The following is an 18,768-nucleotide window of genomic DNA, read 5'->3' on the forward strand; positions in this document are numbered from 1 at the left end:
GAATAAAAGCGTACCTTAATTATACAGTCTAGCTGTTTATTTTCACAGCTGTAACACTGCTGAAATTTGCAGCAGACATCCTAATTCCACCAGGCATGGTCCCTGGGTGTTGCACCTGCCAGTCCCGCAGTCTTGGTACCGGTTGGGTATGTGTGTGTGGCTGAACAATGCGGGAAGACTACAAGAGGTTTATCCCATTAGAAATAAATTACAGTGTAGTGTAGCATGAAAATGATGTGTCAGTGAATACAGAACACAGGATTACCTTCTGTCTCTTCCCTTTATCATAGATAACAGAAGCAGTATGGGAAGGAGATTTATATTGCACTCATTTGAAGCTGACCAAGCAATTTAGATGAGATGAAATAGGGATTTTATTTCTGGAGAGAAGAATGTGTTCCTGCTAAAATGCCATTAATTGCTTTATTATTTAAGGCACAAATTATATCCAGCAATTTGTTGGTCTCCTATTTTTTCCAGTGGAAATAATTCACCATGGAAAGATTATTCTGTCAAAAAATGGTGATGAACTTACTAACAAATTCAGTTGAAAGCAGCTGAACTTTCAATTCAGCTTGTATTTTATGCCCTCTCTCTCTCTAAGCACTGTGTGTGTGTGAATTTCAATAAAAACAGTAGTGGCTTTGCTAAATATGAAAACCTTAACAAAAATCATTGCAAATACCATTGCAGCACTAGATTTACAGGGAATTCTTGGTTGGCAAGCTGCTGTCACGCAGCAGTTGCAGTGGCACCACGTGCCCATTGCAAGCAGAGCTTTGTTGTGCTGGGTGCGTGCAGAGGAGAGGAGCTCGGGAGCGCTCTCAGGCTCTCCTGGAGCCAGAGGCACTCACCAGGGTGGACCAGTCCTTTCCAGGTCCAGTGCTAAACTCTACTCCTACTTCCCTGCCCTTGTTTTAAAAATACCATGTAGAGCTTCTTCCGCAAGTGCTGTCCCTGTCTGCTAAGCTTCCCTCCTTTGGCTTTTTTTTTGTTGTTTTGTTTTGTGGGTTTTTTTTTCAGATCGGTCTGTTTAGTCTCTTTGCTATCTCTCTTTGCTTCTGTTGGCACATTGTTGTTTTCTTTTATCTGGTTCCCCCGTCACCCTGCTGCCAGCAGGCTGATGGCCTGTCTCCATCACCCAAAGCTGTGCTCTTTCTCCCGTGTCTTCATGCCTGGATTTTGCTGTGCCAATGTTAACCCAACGATTGCCCACGGCTAATTTATTTGCCATGAAGGCAAATCAAGTTGAGCCCAAAGGAGATGTGCCTTCATGCAGATCACAGTTGTCTTGTACAAGCACTGCTTGCAGGAACAGTGCTTTGGGATTTCTGCTTTGCCGCAGGCTTGGGATTAAGAAAAATGTGGAGGTTGTGAGATGAGCAAGGTCTTCTGTACCATTAGTATGCTCAGGTCACCTCTAGAGACCTTGCAAGCATTGTTTGCTTTGGTCATGGCACCAAGGATTTCCTTACATGCAGGCACGGGGGGCAAGGAAGAACGCATCTAGATGTGTGCAAGATGCATGCAGGGACCCTGTCCCCGCTATGCCTGGATCTCGGGTCTGTGGGCAGCAGCAGAGGTGTCCTCCCTGTGGCAGAAAGCCCTCCAGGTCCAGGGCCTTCTGTACCTGAGGTGTAACAGCTTTTTGCCACACCACATTGGGGTTTTTTGGCTAAAAGCAGGTCTCAGTCGTAACCTCATGTGGAAGCATCCTAATTTTCTGTGTCCTATTTATACAGGGGTTTTGCCAAGGAAGGTCTAAATTGTACTTCATGCGGTTGCTGCCCTTATCTTTCTACTACTGCAAGCTGAGCAGTGATCGTGGTAAATTAGATCTGTTCTTGCACTGGTGGACTCCAAGTTTTTTTCTGGAATGAAGTGATAATTATGTTCTACATAAAAAAAATAATTGTTGTTCCACAGAACAAGAGCTTGGAGGCAATTTCTTGTATTTTTCAGTTCTTCACAAACAGAAATGATTCCAAGAATAACAGCTTCATATATATATATATATGTGTATATATATATAAAATCCATTATTGCTGTTATCCTTGTGAGGCAGAGCATCGCTGTCTGTCTTGTTTGGTGTTTAAAGCTGCAGCGAGACCCCTCAATTGCCAGCAAGTCTGTATCATTTGTGTCACCATCAATAGGGAAGAAGAATAGCTTTTAGAAAAACTATTTTTGTTACAGATGTGTAGACGTGAATTTATAGCTTCAATCATGCTTCCAAGAGAGCATCTGTGAAAGTGAGATAGTTTGAAAGCTGGATGAAAGAGCTGGCAGGAGGAGTAAAATGTAGGGGGGAACTGCAGGAGTGGGTAACACCTGAAAACATCTACTGGGAGAAGTGAAGCTGGAGGAGGTGTGCAGCCCTTAAACCTCTCTAGTCCCTGACCATCTACTGGCTTCTTGCCTGCTTTTGTTTTATTTTGATTTGGCATTGCCTGATGTATTTACTCCCACCCTTATTTAGAACAGGCGTTTTTTATAAGGCTCAGAAGTGAGCGAGTGGTTTTTCCAGCTTTCTGCTCTCCATGCTTGCTGGAACATCTGTACGTACACACTTTTCCTGTCTAAAGATAGTTTGAGCTAGTGTGCCGAAAATACAGCATAGGCTTCGGTTTGTTGTTGTCTTAGTAAGCATAAAAATATGTTCTAATATTATGTCACTCCGTTAATATGTTTCAGCAGCTGCAGTCTATCTGTGTCCAGTTTGTCAGGAACGGCCTTGTGTTCGGGCATTTGTTTTTCCATAGCTGAAGTCGTGGGTCGCTTGGGTTGACCGAGCCCGTGCATTGCACTCTTTCTGTAAGGATGATCGCTCCTGCCCAGTAGGATAATTCCAGCAGGGTTGTCTGCAGGAATGACGTGACCTCCTTTGACTGACCTCACGCTCTGCCAGCAATGCCATTTGAACAACGTCCCTTCCCACCCCCACCGCTTCCCCTGCACATTCCTGTCCCTGCAGGCTTTGCCGTGGTTGTGCAAAAAACCTCCACCCCCCCTTTCTGCAGTGCTATCTACAGATATTCCTGGTTTTGCTTCCCAATTTTCCTGACTTGACCTCTCCCCCTCCCTCCATCCAACACAGATGCAGTATGCTAATCCCTTCCGCGGACATGTATGTTCCTGCAGTGTGCACTGGAGAAATGGAATTTACTTGTTTTGGACCTTTCCTTATTTTTATTTGTATTTTGTTCTATTTAGTTTAAGGCATTGTAGCCTTTGCTGTGTGGTGACAAAGCTTAACCTTACCCTCCCATCATGCATTCCCAGGTAGGAAACCAGGACGGGAGCTTTGTGCAGCCTGGGGACACAGGGGAAAAAAACGTTGTTAAATGGCAGGTTGTGCTCCAGCCACAGTTCTGGGTCAGCTGGTGTTTGGAAAGCTGAAACATGCTCAGATGTTTCAGAGGAGGCTAGTGGCAAAGGTAAAGAGAAGCACAGAAGCAACCAGGATCGGCAGATGTTAGATTTTCAGGCATTCATAACGGGTATCACAGTCCACGTGTTGGTGGAGATGTTAATTAAAAATTAAAAAATGCACTAGGTGCTTTTATACATAAAGCAAAAAAAGTGACATGATCATGTGTGGTTGTGAAAGCTTTTATACTGCTGTAAGTTTGGAAATGGTAAGTGGCAAAGTGGATGAGTTATGTGGGTCATCTCAAGTGAGTGCCTATAAAAAGGGTTTTGCAGCTCCTTATTGGTTATTCTCTGTCTAAGGCTTGTTTTATGGAAAGGGAACTTTTGAAACTTTGGAGATTCTGATTTTTATTGGTGATATTCTTCATCTGTCCGTGGAGTGGCAAAGGCAGGCTCTCCTCGCTGAAGGAACCCAGCACTTTTGGTCTCAAGGAAGTGGAGGTGCCAGAGCTTCCTTAGCAGGGCAGGCAGTTGGAGCAAGGAGAGCGGTTCACTGCTGCCGGCCAGTTGGAGCCAGGAGAAGGAGACAAGAAACCATACAGCTGGCATCCTGATTACAACTATTAGGGGATGCCAAAATCAGTTTAAAATAGGTTTTACTCAGAGAACGATATTACAGATTTATATTTGAGCTATTTGGACTTCACAGGGCTTGGAAACCAAGATGTCAAACAGTGCAGCTTGCTGGTTTTTTTGATGCAGACTTTCACATCATGAAGTTTTTGTCACATAAATTTCTATTTCAAGCTCTGGGCCGTGACGCGTTTGCTGTAAAGCATGCCGTTTTTCCAGGACTGAATATTTACCCTTCTTTGGCACTTGGTTTATCCTCATTTATGTTGTAGTGATGCCCGGAGACCGAGTAATTTGGAGTCCCACTGCACTACGTGCTGGGAGACTGCACAGTGACAGCCCCTGCCCGGGCAGCCAGCAGCCTGATTTACTGGTTTCAGATGGCTGCTGCCGCCAGCTGCTCAGGAGCATCGGCTGCCAGGCCAGAGCTTACCAGGGACAGATAAAGCAGAGGGAGTTCAGGTGAGGCGGCCGAATGTGCATTGTAGGTGCAGTGTACAGTCAGGACAGCCGTACTGCCGTCTTTGCCTGAGTCAGCAGATACAAACGCACCGCTCGTTGTGTCAGTGACTATCGTACGTTGCAAAGCCTTATAAGCCCTGGCCTACTATTTGCTCTCTGACAACACCAGCTCCATTGGGACCAGTCTGAAAACGAACTGATAGAAACAGAAATACCAATTAGAGAGACTTATTTTCTCCTTCCCAATGGGGAACCCCTCTGCCCTGTCCTTCCACGTGCTCTGTGCACAGCGTCTCTAGGTGAAGGACAGGGAATGGTGCCCATAGGTGCAAGCTGAGCTGTAACAGTGAAGTACTGGGAAATTTTTCCATGTTTACAGTTTGCCTTAGTCCGAGGCATGTGCAGGTTGGAAAAGAAACATAGAATTGTTTAGGTTGGAAAAGACCTTGAAGATCGTTGAGTCCAACCGTTAACATAGCACTGCCAAGTCCACCACTAAGTTGGAAAGAAAATACAAGAAAACAACTGAAAATTCTCAAATATGTTTCAAAGCCCATAGGGTGCTATTTGTACGTTGTATGGGAGGCTGCAAGATGGTTTCTGCGGCATGGTAGTCTCAGCCATCAGTGTGATTCCGTTGTGCCTTTGCTGCTCAGTGGTCCTTGGGAGCCAGGGCAAGTAAAGCCCTGTCCCCCACCTCCCCCCCAGGCAGCATGTGTGCTGTACGCAGCACCAGTGTGGGTACAAACTGAAGGAAAACTTCATTATGTTTGACAGTGCCTTTTTCACTGAAGTACTGCCACGATTGGCATGACAGCACTGAATCCCAAAATTGGTTGATTGCTGAGAGAGACTTTAAACTGTGAAGACAGACATGAGGGATAAAAAGAATTGAATGTTTAATTAATGGGTCTATATTTCCTTTTTCTTGGAGCATGTCTATTTTTCCTCTCCTGTTTTGTTTATTTTAAGGTGCCATATGTTCCACTTAAGCTATATAGAAATTTGGGAAAGAAACCTGCATGTCAGGGTTAAGAGGGTTCTGAATTAGGTGATCTACTAGGGAAATATTGCAGCTTTTTAATAGGAAAGTGTTTTGGGCTACCAGCGTGCAGAGGTTATTTGTCCAATAATCTGTATCCTAATGCCAGCACCTATACAACCATGCATTTACTCTTGCTCCTAAGGGACTAGAATGAACTTGTTGCCTTAGCTTTGACTTCTCGTGGCAGAAGTTCTCTCCCATTTTCATGGATTTCTGGTAACATTTTTCATTAGCATTCTAGTTACGAACGTCAACATTTCTTTGGTGTCTCCTTCTGTTAGTTCCTTGCTTCCCACATGCTGTTTTATGTGAAGGTCTTTGTGAGTTGCTTAAAGGACTGGAATCCTTAATGGTAATGGAGATGATAACACGTGTGACAGTTCTTATCCACCCAAAAATGGCAGCAATCGACTTGTAGTTTTTCATATAAACTGATTTTTCACTCAGAAAAGTTTTCACTTAGAGAAGGTAACTATTAATTACTTATCTATCCATGTTCCAATATGCCACCATCTCGTTAAATAGCTCCCTTGTCTATTTCTTTCTGAAACTATAAAGTGCTATTTTCTGCAGAACAAGCTCGATGACATCTTGACACTTCCCTAATGTTTTCAATTCCTGGTGGATTTGAGTGAATTATTGGATTTATTTGAACTTCAGGTTCAGGGCTTGTAAATATGCACAGATAAAAGCTAAGAAGGTTGACAAAAGTGCACTTGCAGTTGCAAGTGCTGGGTCTGGTATAGTTATCTTTGGCAACGTGAGCCTCATCAAGTCCAGGAACTCGAGTGATCATAAATCTGTTGTGATACCAATAGTTGTCTTGTATTATGGCTGTTCGTGCTGCCTCCACTATTGTTAGATTGGACCCAAGGGAAACGCAAAGGAAATTGAGTGCACCCTCCGTAAGTTTGCAGACAACACCAAATTGGGCAGGAGTGTTGATCGGCTGGAGGGCAGGAGGGCTCTGCAGGGGGGGCTGGGCAGGCTGGATCGATGGGCTGAGGTCAACTGTATGAGCTCCAACAGGGCTCAGTGCCGGGTCCTGCCCTTGGGTCACACCAGCCCCAGGCAGCGCCACAGGCCTGGGGAAGGGTGGCTGGGAACTGCCTGGGGGAAAGGACCTGGGGGTGCTGGTCAACAGCCGGCTGAACATGAGCCAGCAGTGTGCCCAGGTGGCCAAGGGGGCCGACAGCATCCTGGCTTGTGTCAGACACAGTGTGGCCGGCAGGACCAGGGCAGTGACTGTCCCCCTGTACTGGGCACTGGTGAGGCCGCCCCTCGAACCCTGGGTTCAGGTTTGGGCCCCTCACTGCCAGACAGACACTGAGGTGCTGGAGCGTGTCCAGAGCAGGGCAGCGGAGCTGGGGAAGGGTCTGGAGCACAAGTCTGATGAGCAGCAGCTGAGGGAACTGGGGCTGTTTAGCCTGGAGGGAAGGAGGCTGAGGGGAGACCTTATCGCTCTCTACAGCTGCCTGAAAGGAGGCTGTGGGCAGGTGGGGTCGGTCTCTTCTCCCAGGTAACAAGCGGTAGGATGAGAGGAAATGGCCTCAAGTTTCACCAGGGGAGGTTTAGATTGGATGTCAGGAAAAATTTCTTCCCTGAAAGGGTGCTGAAGCGTTGGAACAGGCTGCCCAGGGAAGTGGTGGAATCACCATCCCTACAGTATTTGAAAGACGTGCAGATGTGGTGCTTAGGGACACGGTTCAGTGGTGGACTGGGCAGTGCTGGGTTAGCGGTTGGACTTGATGATCTTAAATGTCTTTTCCAACCTGAATGATGCTATGACTCTCACCCACAGTGTTTTGGTACTAAGCAAGTCAAACACTTGGCGAAGATCCTTTTCTTCGCTTTGCAGATGGAGGGTGACGTGAATGTATCAGACCAAGCTGCTGAAGAGGTCTGATGCAAGTGTGGGTTGTGGGTTCTCATCTTCCAAATATTAGTCCAGAGCCTTAATGCAGTATGACCATGCTTTCATGGAATCGGTACACTGCTTTTCTGTTTCCAAACAGCAGTGCTGCTACCCACAAGAAACCCGGAAAGATAAGTCCACCCCAGCAGTGAAGCTTTCAATTATGACATTGCTGCATATGATTTCAAGAGTCACTTTCTGATATTTTGACGGTCCAAGGATTTGGAAGAGCTGTGAAACCCTCAACCATGGTTTTATTTTAATGAAAGGATTTGTGTAGTGACGTTAGAGCTATGTGCTTGTAGCCATTAAGCAAAGAGAGCAAGTAGGTGGTATCTCTTTTGCTACCACTTCTGCCACTTGGCTTTCTGAGTATAATGCTTTAGAGCAAGTGCTCTTACCATACCACCATCTCCTGGTGAGCACAGATGTTTGTTAACTGGCTTTGTGCAGGGGTTGATCAGATCAATAGATGTTTAGTTTATAAGTTTCACCTACTCATCTTGTTTTCTATTAATAACTTTGTGTTTTAAACCTGTAAGTATATTGTGCCATGCATCTCTCTATTTGGGTAGCTAATCCTGTTGCGGTAGGCATCTATTTCAGGAGCAGCCTAGACAAAGCACAGCATATTTGAATGCTAGCCTCTGTTACTGTCTGTAGTGGGTTATATCGCTGGTATTAGTGTAGTGTAGGAGTTCAAAAAGGAGAGATGTTATTTGCAGCGCCAACTCTTTAAAAATATTCTGTACAAATTTTTCCAAAAGAATAAGCAGACGAAGCACAGTGGGCCCTCTGCCAGGGTGTGTAATAGCCTTGCACAGCATCAGTTGAAGCTTCAAGTTGGATAAAAGGCAGCTTTTTATAGGTTTGTTCAGTATTCCGTTAAAAAAAAATATGGTTTGTTTACAGAAGTAGCAAATTAATTCAGTTCTATCAGAAAGTAGGTCAGTGAGTGACCTCCTGATAGCATGAGGCAGCAGTTTCAAGCAGAAGTGACAGCTCAGCAGCACGAACCCTCCGTGTCTCCAGGAAACTTGTTTTGACAAATGTAAACACATTATATCCTGTATTCCTCTTACTTATTTATTTTTTTGCTGCTGCATTAGAAACCACAAACTGTCACTCTTCATCCTCTTTCTTCACCCCTTCTGGTCCCCAAAGGGAAATGCCTTGTAACGTAGCTAATAATTTTTGCAAGGCTGCGTAATGAGTAAGGCATTCCAGCAGGGTTGAGGGGGTTTTTTTTGACAGCCGAAGTTGAGCACTGTAAACCAGACTTGACTAAAATCCAAACCAAAGTCTTTCCAGTGGTGGGGGAAGTAATTGGGAAGACAGGAACTGGATTAATTTAGGATCCTTGTGTCCTGGTCTTGCTTTGCTTTGTGCTGAATGAAAATTTTGCTTATACCCATGCTGGCATCCACGTTGCTGAACAGACAGCACTTTGAGCATGTCCTCACTGCGGCCCAGCATCTCCCAAAACCGGGATGCTTTTGTAATTCTGGGCAAAATACCAAAGAGTTGATAAAGGGGGTTGTGGCTCCTTGAACACCCCATAAAGAAAAAATTGCCTTAGAGGGCATGGGGAGTATGTTCATCTTTTCATTGAGTTGTCTGTATTAGCAGATATAAAATAAAAGATGGCTCGTACACTGCTAGTTAACTACTTTGACTGGTACCTTTACTGCAGTGATTTCTACTGTGGAAATCACTGTAGATCAAAACGTCAAGCAAAGTTTCCAGCTGCAGTGCTGTAGGTGGGACTAATCTCTGAAAAACTCTCGAGCTGGTTCTTTCCCCTGACTTGTGACTGGGTTGCACGCACAACACCACATGGAGCAGGTAGGAGGATTTCAAAATATACTAACCAACGTGGTCTGATTTAAACATTTTTGCTGAAGTAGTCATAAAACTTGACATGATTTTCTTTGTTATCTAGTTACCTTTCTGGCCTCCAGAGAATCCTGTAGTCATTTATACAAATGCCATACAAAGAGTGATTTTTGCCATGTGACAAATAAACCTCTAGAGGCCTTCAGCTGTGCATTGCCATTTAACTGAATTTTTAAGGTCATTTGTTTGGAAGCATTGCACTACAGTAAAAGTTGAATGACATTGTCTCAGCCAGAAGTAGAGATTTGATTTGGGAGGATGGGAATATATTTGTTAGAAATAAAATGCTTCTAGCTTTGGTAAAGGTCTGATCTGAGTAGACACAAGTCAAGCAAGAAGTCAGATGGATTTATTTGACAAAACTGGCTATAAGAAGTTGAGGAAGAAGAAAGTCCCGTTCCAGTGAATTACATGCTTGTGTGATAATGCTTTGGGTAATGCTGGCACTGATTGTCACATACCATACGATAGATGTAATGCTAAGAAAGTGATGAAAAATATATTGGTGTATACAGTTAGAAAAAACAGCAAAGCAGAGGAGATGGATGCCCATATGCATGTGTGTGAGGATGCTGGGGGGGGCAGGCAGTTCCCAGCCTGCCTCCTGAGGGGCCCTTGCATGTCCTTTTTGACGGAGCGGCAGAGGGGGAACACAGATGCTGGCTTTCAGGTGATTACACTCTTCATAGGGCCACCAAGTTTCTTCTGCTTGAAAGGGCTGGAAGCACAAGGTGTGCTCCAGAGAGGCACGGACAAAGATCTGATGCCTTTTCCCACTGTTTCATGGGGAACAGTTTCATTCGCACTTCCCATTGCTGCCTCTCCTGTGAGGGGAACAGCTTTAGGGCCTGGGCTTTGCTGAGCAAAGCTTGCTGTGCAAAGCTGGTGCAGGCCGAGATCCTTCCAGTTCAAGGCAATTTGAGGATCTCAGTCCCTTCTTAAGGTTTAAGAACTGGAACCATTTTTGAAGCACGCCCCCGTGCCAAGAGGAGAGCTGCAAGGTTTCCCCCCGCCCCCAAAGGCTGGCAGGAGGTCCTGCCCGGCTGTCCAGATAAGCTGCTTCCCTGTTTGCTGGTGGGTGGCAGACCTCAGCGTAACAGATAGGACGTGGTGACCTTTGCAGTGACGTGAAGACAGGCGTGAGGCAGAGACAGGAAAATTGCCCACATTGTAGTTAGTCACTGGTGCCACTTCCCTGGGAAGAGGAGAGGAGAGGCCCTTTAAACCCCAGCAGCTCTGAAGCGTTGGGGTTAGCATCCTGTCCTCGCCGGCTGGAAGGGTGGTGCCCAGGGAGTAAGAAAGTTGCAACCCTCCTTTTGTTTTTTAATTTCTAACCAGGGGCGTTTGTTTCACACAGTCTGCATCCCATGCAGGCAGCGACTACCCAGTGCATATTTAGTATATATATTCAATATATATATTTAATACATATATTTATCCCTTTCATTGCATGTGTGCATCATCAAGACAGCAGGATGGCTTCATATATTCCCTTTTGCTTTTGAAATCCTGGTGAGGGCTCGCAGGGGCAAGTGTCATCTTTATGGTTTTCTTATGCAGGGCATAGAAAATAGCGATGGGAGGGAGTGCGGCTGTGGGCCTGGCCAAGGTTCTGCTGTCCTCCCCATGACAAAAGCTGGAGGGCAGAGCGGAGAGCTGTGGTGCAGGGAGGCCACGGGGGATCCTGGGTCTGCCTCTCCCTGGTGCTGGCCCTTCCTGCGCTGGTCCTGCGTCCATTCGAGCAGGCACAAGCTCACACAAGGGACTTGGCAAGAGACGCCCTTCTGCTTGTGGGTGGATTCTTCACACTCACAAGTTGGAGCCATCAAGAAGGAGCTTGTCACAAGTAAATAGATGCTTTTTCTCAAAAAAGAAAAAAAAAAAAACCAAACAGAAAACCTCAAGTCCCACTTTTTTCCTAATAGTGTTCCCCACTGGGTTAGTGGGGATGCGTTGGGCCTTTTCCATCCCAAAGTAAGAACTCGGGGAGTTTAAGTTCCTTGTGTTTCCTTCTATAGAGCAAAGAAGTAAAAATGTACAGGAGAGATTATATAGAAGAGATTATATTTGGGCAGTTGAGATAACTTGTGGTAAAACTTAAGGTTTTATTAGTTTTCCACCAAGGTGGAGGAAGATTAGTGTTATCTTCTGGGTAGTTACACAGCTGAAGTTTTTGACTTAGTAGTTGAATCATGTTTATTTCATCCTTATTGACTCTTGGACTAAATCCAGTGAAACAATGCATTTCATGTGATGCACTCAAAATATTTATGAATTTTTGTAACTTTGGAGCAGAGAGGTAGGAGTTGCCACTTGAGTGCTTTTCTAAAGGTACAGCAATCTAAGCTAAGCATGGATGATGCCATGCCAGTCAGCAGCACAAGATAATGTCCAGCCTGACTGTAATGACGTAAATGTCCTTTTCTTCCATTAGATCTATCAAAAGAGTAAGATACGTCATTTGTCAGAGTAACAGCTCAGATGATGAAGGAATTCTGTACAAGGTGTCTGAGGCGTGAGCAAGTGAAGAGTCCGTGTGAAATTTCATCCCCCTTAGTGTTTTGCAGGAGCTCTTTTTGGTTGATGTTATGTGTTTTGAGTTTTGTGGAGAAATTACATGGATCACACTTGCACCGATGCAGGCATGGGGCAGGTGGATCAGTTCTGCAGAGGTACAGCGTTGCTTCTCTTCAGGACTTGGGAACCACTCGAAACATCTCTTCTTTGTGCAAGTGTTAGAGGGGAAAAAAACAGAATAAATTCCTTGTGTTGCCAAGTTAATTTCCTGAATGAATTTCCTCTGCATTCTTGCACCGTGTGTACACAGAGAGGTGGTGGAGCTTAGGGAGAGGTATTGGGGCACTGAGAGTCCAGGTCACTGGCGCACAACATAAAGTGGTGGCTTTTGACTGCTCCTCGTGAAGCCCATGTGGCAGGTGCTGAGAGTGCTTGTTTTGCTGAGAGTACTGTGCTTTGCTGCTCCAGACTTTTGCTAGCATTTCGATTTATGCCTGGGGTCATTTATGCCTTTCTCTGCTGCGTTGGCAGTCTTGCTGTCCTGACCATCAACAATGTTGGAGGTAAAACCAACTGACCGCTTGGTTTGGCTGCTGGATGGCAGTCCTTAGCTTGCACGGGTGTCTCTGCAGAAGTGCAGAGGAACTTAAATGTCAGAAGACAAGAAAAACAAAGATACCTTGAAGCTGTTGACACCTCGACCAAATGGATACCTTGGTTGTCTCTTGGTGGTTTGGTTCTCTCCATGCTTGGCCTTATTTCTTTACCTTGATTTAGGCTAGAATGGGGCTAACGTTTTAAGTTAGCATCACCACCAAAACTGCTCATTTCAGCTGACACCACCTTTGTGACCGTTACTGATTCCAGGGTGTAAACTAGACAGTTTGTTTGTCCTGCCCTGAGGAAGAAGAGGAGGAGTTAAAATTTAAGAGCTGCCACTTGTGGGCACACAGGAGTGCTGACTAATGTTTACTATCTTGAGTACACCAAAATCAGTTTGGACCTTGTCTGGTGAATGCCACTGCCTGGTTTTTTTCCATAAGGAACTATACAGAAGAATAGAGAAATACATGCGTTCACTTAAGATAACATTGTGTGACAGCTGAGAACAATTAAAACTCTTACTTGCAGCTATTTTCCCCCCCCCTTCCTTTCCACTGTAGGAGGATGTTGTCTGCAGCTCTGAGTAGTTGATACAGGGTATTTGTCACTGGTCTGATCTTACCTAGAACAAGTGTCATGCAACGTTATTTGTTTTACAGCCTGTTCTCCTAGTTTTGCACAACACACAGATCTTGGTAGATGGGAAATGATTTTTTTTTCTTCTTACTAGACTCTTTTTTGGCAATAAACACATGCCTAACTGTAAAAGAAAAAACTTTCACAACCAAGCTTGTTTTGTGAAGCCCAAACATTTGTGAAGCTTACAAACCCTCAAACTTTACATAATGTGCCCATCCTTGGTCTCAAACATGAGGTGGCAGAAGAGGGAAGTGTTACTTTTTTTAACCAACAACTTATGACTGTGTCAACACATGACAATTTGTCAAAGCTTGCTGTAGCGGTGCTGTAAATTAATTTTTAGCATCAGTTGTGAGTGGTAAACACTTTGTGCGGTGTGAACAGCTCTTAGTACAGTGTGAGTTGTCAGCAGCTTGTGAGCTACCCTGAAAGAAGGGGGGGGGGGGGGGGGGAAAAAGCAAAGGAGGGAAGGATAAAATCTCATTTACTAGTACAAAATGGATCTGAGTCTGCAAAAATCCGACATGTGGTGGTATTTTTTTTTGTCCTCCATACCGGTCAGCTCAACCTTGAAAATTTGGTTTTTCCATTAATAATATCACCTGCAAAGTTGAGAAATCACAACTCTCCATCCCATGTACCAAGTAGTGCCTGATAGCTAATGGGTTTCTCAGTCTTGTGGCTAGATGAAGTAGAGCCCTCTCTGTACTCATGCATTTTGCCTTTGCTTGCTTGCTTTAAAAGCAGAATGTGTCCCGCAGATGCAAGCATGCTCCTTTGTTGAGAAGTCTCACTTCAACAACATAAAATACCTGGGGAAAAAAATCAGATGGCAGCCCAAAGGGAAATGATGGGGGCTGAGTGCTTTCTCTTCCTCGCCTGTCGCCTTGCTGTTTCTCCTTTCCTATCCCAGCTGCTGTAGTGGAGCTGGCAGTGGTGGTTCATACAATAGGAGTTGACATGATGGGAGAAAATTATTTGATACGAAAAGCCAGGGAATATATATGGTAGCAAACAACTTTTCAGATACAAACCTATTTTAACCTGTCACTTCAGCAGAACAAGCAGTAATAACCTCCCAACCTAACAATGACTGTTAAGTTGAACATTAATGCTCTCACTCGTTGAATTGCTAACATGTCTACAACTTACAAGTGAACACCCACTCAAGAGAGAGAAAGAGAAGTTGGTGCCTGGAATTCCTGGCCTTGCTGAAATCACCTATATTTTTTGGCGCTAACGCCGGTGTTTCATCTTGTGTTTCCTGCAAATGTTGTAAAGTAGAACTAGATGAGAAAAACAGATGTGTGCATTTGTTCGCTGATGTGATACGCTCGGCTTGGGGCTTTTTTCTCAAGCACAGTTGCTCTCAGCTTCAGCACCTTAGGTGGGCTTTGACTGCACCTTGGAGCTTATTCCTGTAAGTGGGCAGCACACATGAAACCTGGCATGAGAAATTTATTGAGTCCTACTAGAGCTAATTTTAACCTGGTTATGGCTTTAAAAAGAAAGATGACTTTATTTGTGTATTTGGTCACAGAGAATTTTGGTTTTATTTCCTTTTCTAGATATAACTGTAGGTGCTGCTTGTATGAAAGAGCTGAGCCACACCATCCAGTGAACTGTCTAGAGCAGCAGTTGGCTTGCTTGGAAATTGCTTCCAGGACTGTGTTGTAAGTATTTTTGCAAAAGCAATATCAAATGGTTTCTTCAGTTTTGGGGCATTTTTTTGGATGTTTTGTTTGTTCCTTATAATCTCATAGTTTTAACATCTAGAAGACAGTAGCAGTAGCAATGCATGTGGGAACATGGGCACTCCCATGTCTAAAGTAAAGAGCTAAAGCCCTGTAAAGGCACTTTGCTGACTTGCTCTAAAGCTTCTCAGCACAGTCCCTGAACGCTTCTGAGAACAGGCAACTTCATACAAACCTACAAAGAAATCGGCAGAATACGTATTGATCTGTTTTGTCATTCGCTCTGTGGCATACATGTGTTTGGAGTGCGTTTTAGCTATGCTGGTATAGCCCTGCCAGGGCAACTGCTTTGCGGAAACTTTTAAAAACTGTCATCTGCCTAACTCAATTTGAAATGGTCCATGAATAGCTGCCCTAACTGATCCGAAAAGAGCATTGGTTTGCCTCTTCAAACATGCTGTGGGTATGGCTAGGGAACCTCAGTAGGCTGTGAGCGGCAGTGAATTTGGTCGGCTGCATCTGTCTCCATGATGAGTTAGCGTTGATGAAAAAGACCCCATTTCACGTTACAAGCCGATTGCATTGAGTATGGCATTGAGGACATGTTTGCGCTTGAAATGAACAGCATCATCCTAGAAAACTCGAAGATGTACACCAGGGAACCCTCATCATGCTATTTATACAGTTCCTTTCTGAAAGCACAATCCATTTGGGGATGTTTGTGACCTGAAATTTTATAACTTTTATTTCTTTTTATATTGCCTTCATTTTTCTGCTGCTGCTGATGCAGGTTATGTGAAGTATGATACGAGAAGTATTTATGACTTAAGTGCATTTCCCCTGAAATAGCCTCTGATAACATCGTTGCTTCAGAGAGCAAGGGTGGAAGAGTTAGTGACTTAGGACTTAAATCACTTAGTTAAGCATATTGTACAGGCTGCTCACACTCCTCAGCACCTTGCAAAATATTCCCTAACAGGTTCATCTGCTGTGCATAAACTAGTTTTAAAAATACATCTATGCTAATCCCATCACCAAGTCCTTCAAACACAACAGCTGTAAAGCAGCTGAGTCAGTCTGTCCGAATAGGTTTCTTGTTTGTGGATCTTTGTTCTGTGTGGTCAACTGACACATCTGGGTCACTCTCCAGGTGAAAATCTTTGGCTCAGCTCTGCCAGCAGTTACCTGCCAGATGCCCTGACTGCCACTTCATCGTTGCTCTGTGCCTACCGGACCCGTGAGGTGCTCAGCCCAATTCTGCGTGGGTGGGTGGGAATGAGGTGAAAAAAGGACCCAGTTGCTGTCAGCGATGGGACACCTTAGCTGTGGCAAATGGGCAGAGAGCAGCCGAGGGAATTGCCTGGGGGAAATTAGGATTTAGAAAAGATTAAGTTCTAAGAATGTTTCCTAATTAGAAATTTAGAAAGTGGCAAAACGTTTGCTTTCAGCGTCTTGCCTGTAAATGATCTGTCTGCTTCTGGAACTTAATGTCCTGACCAACCTGCTGTTGCTTTCATGGAATCATAGAATCATTTAGGTTGGAAAGGACCTTTAAGATCATCAAGTCCAACCATTAACCCAGCACTGCCAAGTCCACCGATAAACCATGTCCCTAAGTGCCACATCTACACATCTTTTAAATGCCTCCATGGATGGTGACTCAGCCACTTCCCTGGGCAGCCTGTTCCAATGCTTGACAATTTCCAGTGAGGAAGTTTTTCCTGATATCCAATCTAAACGTCCCACACACAATTTGAGGCCATTTCCTCTTGTCCTGTCACTTGTTACCTGGGAGAAGAGACCGACCCCACCTGCCTACAGCCTCCTTTCAGGCAGCTGTAGAGAGCGATAAGGTCTCCCCTCAGCCTCCTTCCCTCCAGGCTAAACACCCCCAGTTCCCTCAGCTGCCGCTCATCAGACTTGTGCTCCAGCCCCTTCCCCAGCTCCGCTGCCCTGCTCTGGACACGCTCCAGCACCTCAGTGTCTGTCTGGTCGTGAGGGGCCCAAACCTGAACCCAGGGTTCGAGGGGCGGCCTCACCAGTGCCCAGTACAGGGGGACAGTCACTGCCCTGGTCCTGCTGGCCACACCTTCAGCGTGGGAGGCGAGCCTGGCTCCTCCAGGAACGATGAGCGCTTCTGGTCCTTTCTCGCAGGTCACCGCAGCGTTTGCCATCAGGACACCCCGCTGCCACCTGGCCCTGGGCTGGCACTGCCGTAGAGTTGCCCGTGAGCAGCTCTGCAGCTGTTTGAAGGGAACTTTTTCGTCTGTTGCTGTTCGTGCTGGATTTTAATCCAGTTTGTGTCATGGTGTTTGAATTGCTGTGGCACCAGGAGCTGGAGTTGTGCATTCATTTAATTACCCTGAGGTAGCTGCTACTCATTTGGTACAGCGAGTTCAGACCTGGTGTCGCGGGGTGCACACTACTGAGACAATCTCACTTACACCAGTTCCTCGAAGGATTCACTATTCCAGCATGGCTTTCTGCCTCATGCCCTTCCAATTTAACAGTATTAGTCTGTTTAATGGTGCCAGAAGGCCACATATTGGCTCTCCTTGAAGCCTCAAACAGCAGATGCATGCTTTTAAATAGTTAAATAAATGTTAATTATGATTCACAAATAGTTTTTCCCCAACTGTTAAGTAATATCAAACACTGATTTTTTCAGCTGCTGAGTGGGACCAATTCTTCAATATTTTTAGGGGGTTATTTTTGCAGCTGCTCAGCTGCTTTAAGCCTAAAAGTCTTACGTTATTTTGTGGGACTTGACAGCCTTGGATGCAGAGTGGGCACAAGTTACTGAAAGCCTGTGGTGGAAGTGGAATGACGACAATCTTCTGATGCACCTTGGTTAGCCGTGGATAGTTTGGGTTACATCCACATAAGCTGAAAATAGCATATTGGGCACTTTTGAAAGTTTGTGGTTTTGCAACATTTTCTCACAAAAGTCTGAAGTCTTCTTCTTTCTCACTGTGTTAGTTATTACACAGGTGGAAATTAGCTATTTTTTCCCTCTCGAGATCTTGAGACTTTCTGTAAGGGATTCAGCCAGTGTTAATTATTTCACAAAAGAACGGTTTGACTTGTTGCACCTCCTTGCAAATAGTATAATACCACAAGAATTTTGTCTTAGAAATATGTATTATGTGCCTTTCACTGTGCCTTTCACACTTTCTTAAGATCTTAAGACTTTTCAAATACCAATTAAACCACAGATCATGATGATAATGGAAGAGACACTGTTCTCACACACCATGAAGACTATCCTAACTGTGAGCACATTGCTGATATCTGCCCAGTGATTCATTAGCCAAGCCAGTAAAGCATTCTAGGCAGTCTGATGTGGTGGCTTACTGGTAGCTGTTCTTCAGCCAGTTGCTCATTTTGGCGTGATGCATAGGAGCATCAGAGCATTTACTTTGGAACTTACCTTTTTTGTGCTTCTCCTTTCTCTGGTTTTCTCACCAGATCTGCTCTGCTGCCTCACAACACGGCTGTTTGCACAAGCAGTTGCTGCAATTCTTTGAAGCTGTGAATAAGACATCTCCTCCTAAATATCACTGATGTGTTTTGATGAAGCTATAGTTGTGAGCGCAGCACACTTACACTGAGGGCACTTAACACTGAGGTAGAGAGAGCCTGGTGTTGGTAGGGGAGAGCACCAAATAGTGAAAGTTAAATTCTGTTTAATGTTCAGTTATGTTGTTTTTTTAAGCCAAAACAACAAAAAAAAAACAAAAAAAAAAAAAAAAAGAGAAGCAGAATAAAATGCTTCCACAAAGCAGAAGTGTGAGTGAAATGAAACGTAGTGGCTAGACAAAGGAAAAAAAAAAATAAACGTATTCATTAAAAAACCCACTGAACTTAAAATTTCAAAGCCCTAGTAGAAGAGGTGATCTCTCAGCTACCCAGCTTGGACTGGGCACCCAACTGGAACTCGTGGTCTGAGTTCCGTTCCCCGCCTTGGTCACAGGTTTCCTCTGCGTTCTCGG

The 18,768-nt window shown here is 44.8% G+C and overlaps 1 protein-coding gene across 5 annotated transcripts in view; it reads left to right on the forward strand.

Moving 5' to 3' along the window:
* Positions 1-18,768, forward strand: part of BACH2 (BTB domain and CNC homolog 2) — a 196,863-nt gene that overhangs the window by 72,298 nt on the left and 105,797 nt on the right. For 4 of the 5 annotated variants that reach the window (XM_055713240.1, XM_055713243.1, XM_055713241.1 and 1 more), the window contains one exon: positions 14,651-14,755. The gene's annotated coding sequence lies outside the window, so the exon portion shown is untranslated. Of the gene's footprint in view, positions 1-14,650; positions 14,756-15,920; positions 16,019-18,768 lie in introns of those variants that run through there. The other variant, XM_027798001.2, reaches the window with a different exon arrangement.

Source organism: Falco cherrug, chromosome 6, assembly GCF_023634085.1.
Source record: "Falco cherrug isolate bFalChe1 chromosome 6, bFalChe1.pri, whole genome shotgun sequence".
Taxonomy (NCBI): Eukaryota; Metazoa; Chordata; class Aves; order Falconiformes; family Falconidae; genus Falco; species Falco cherrug.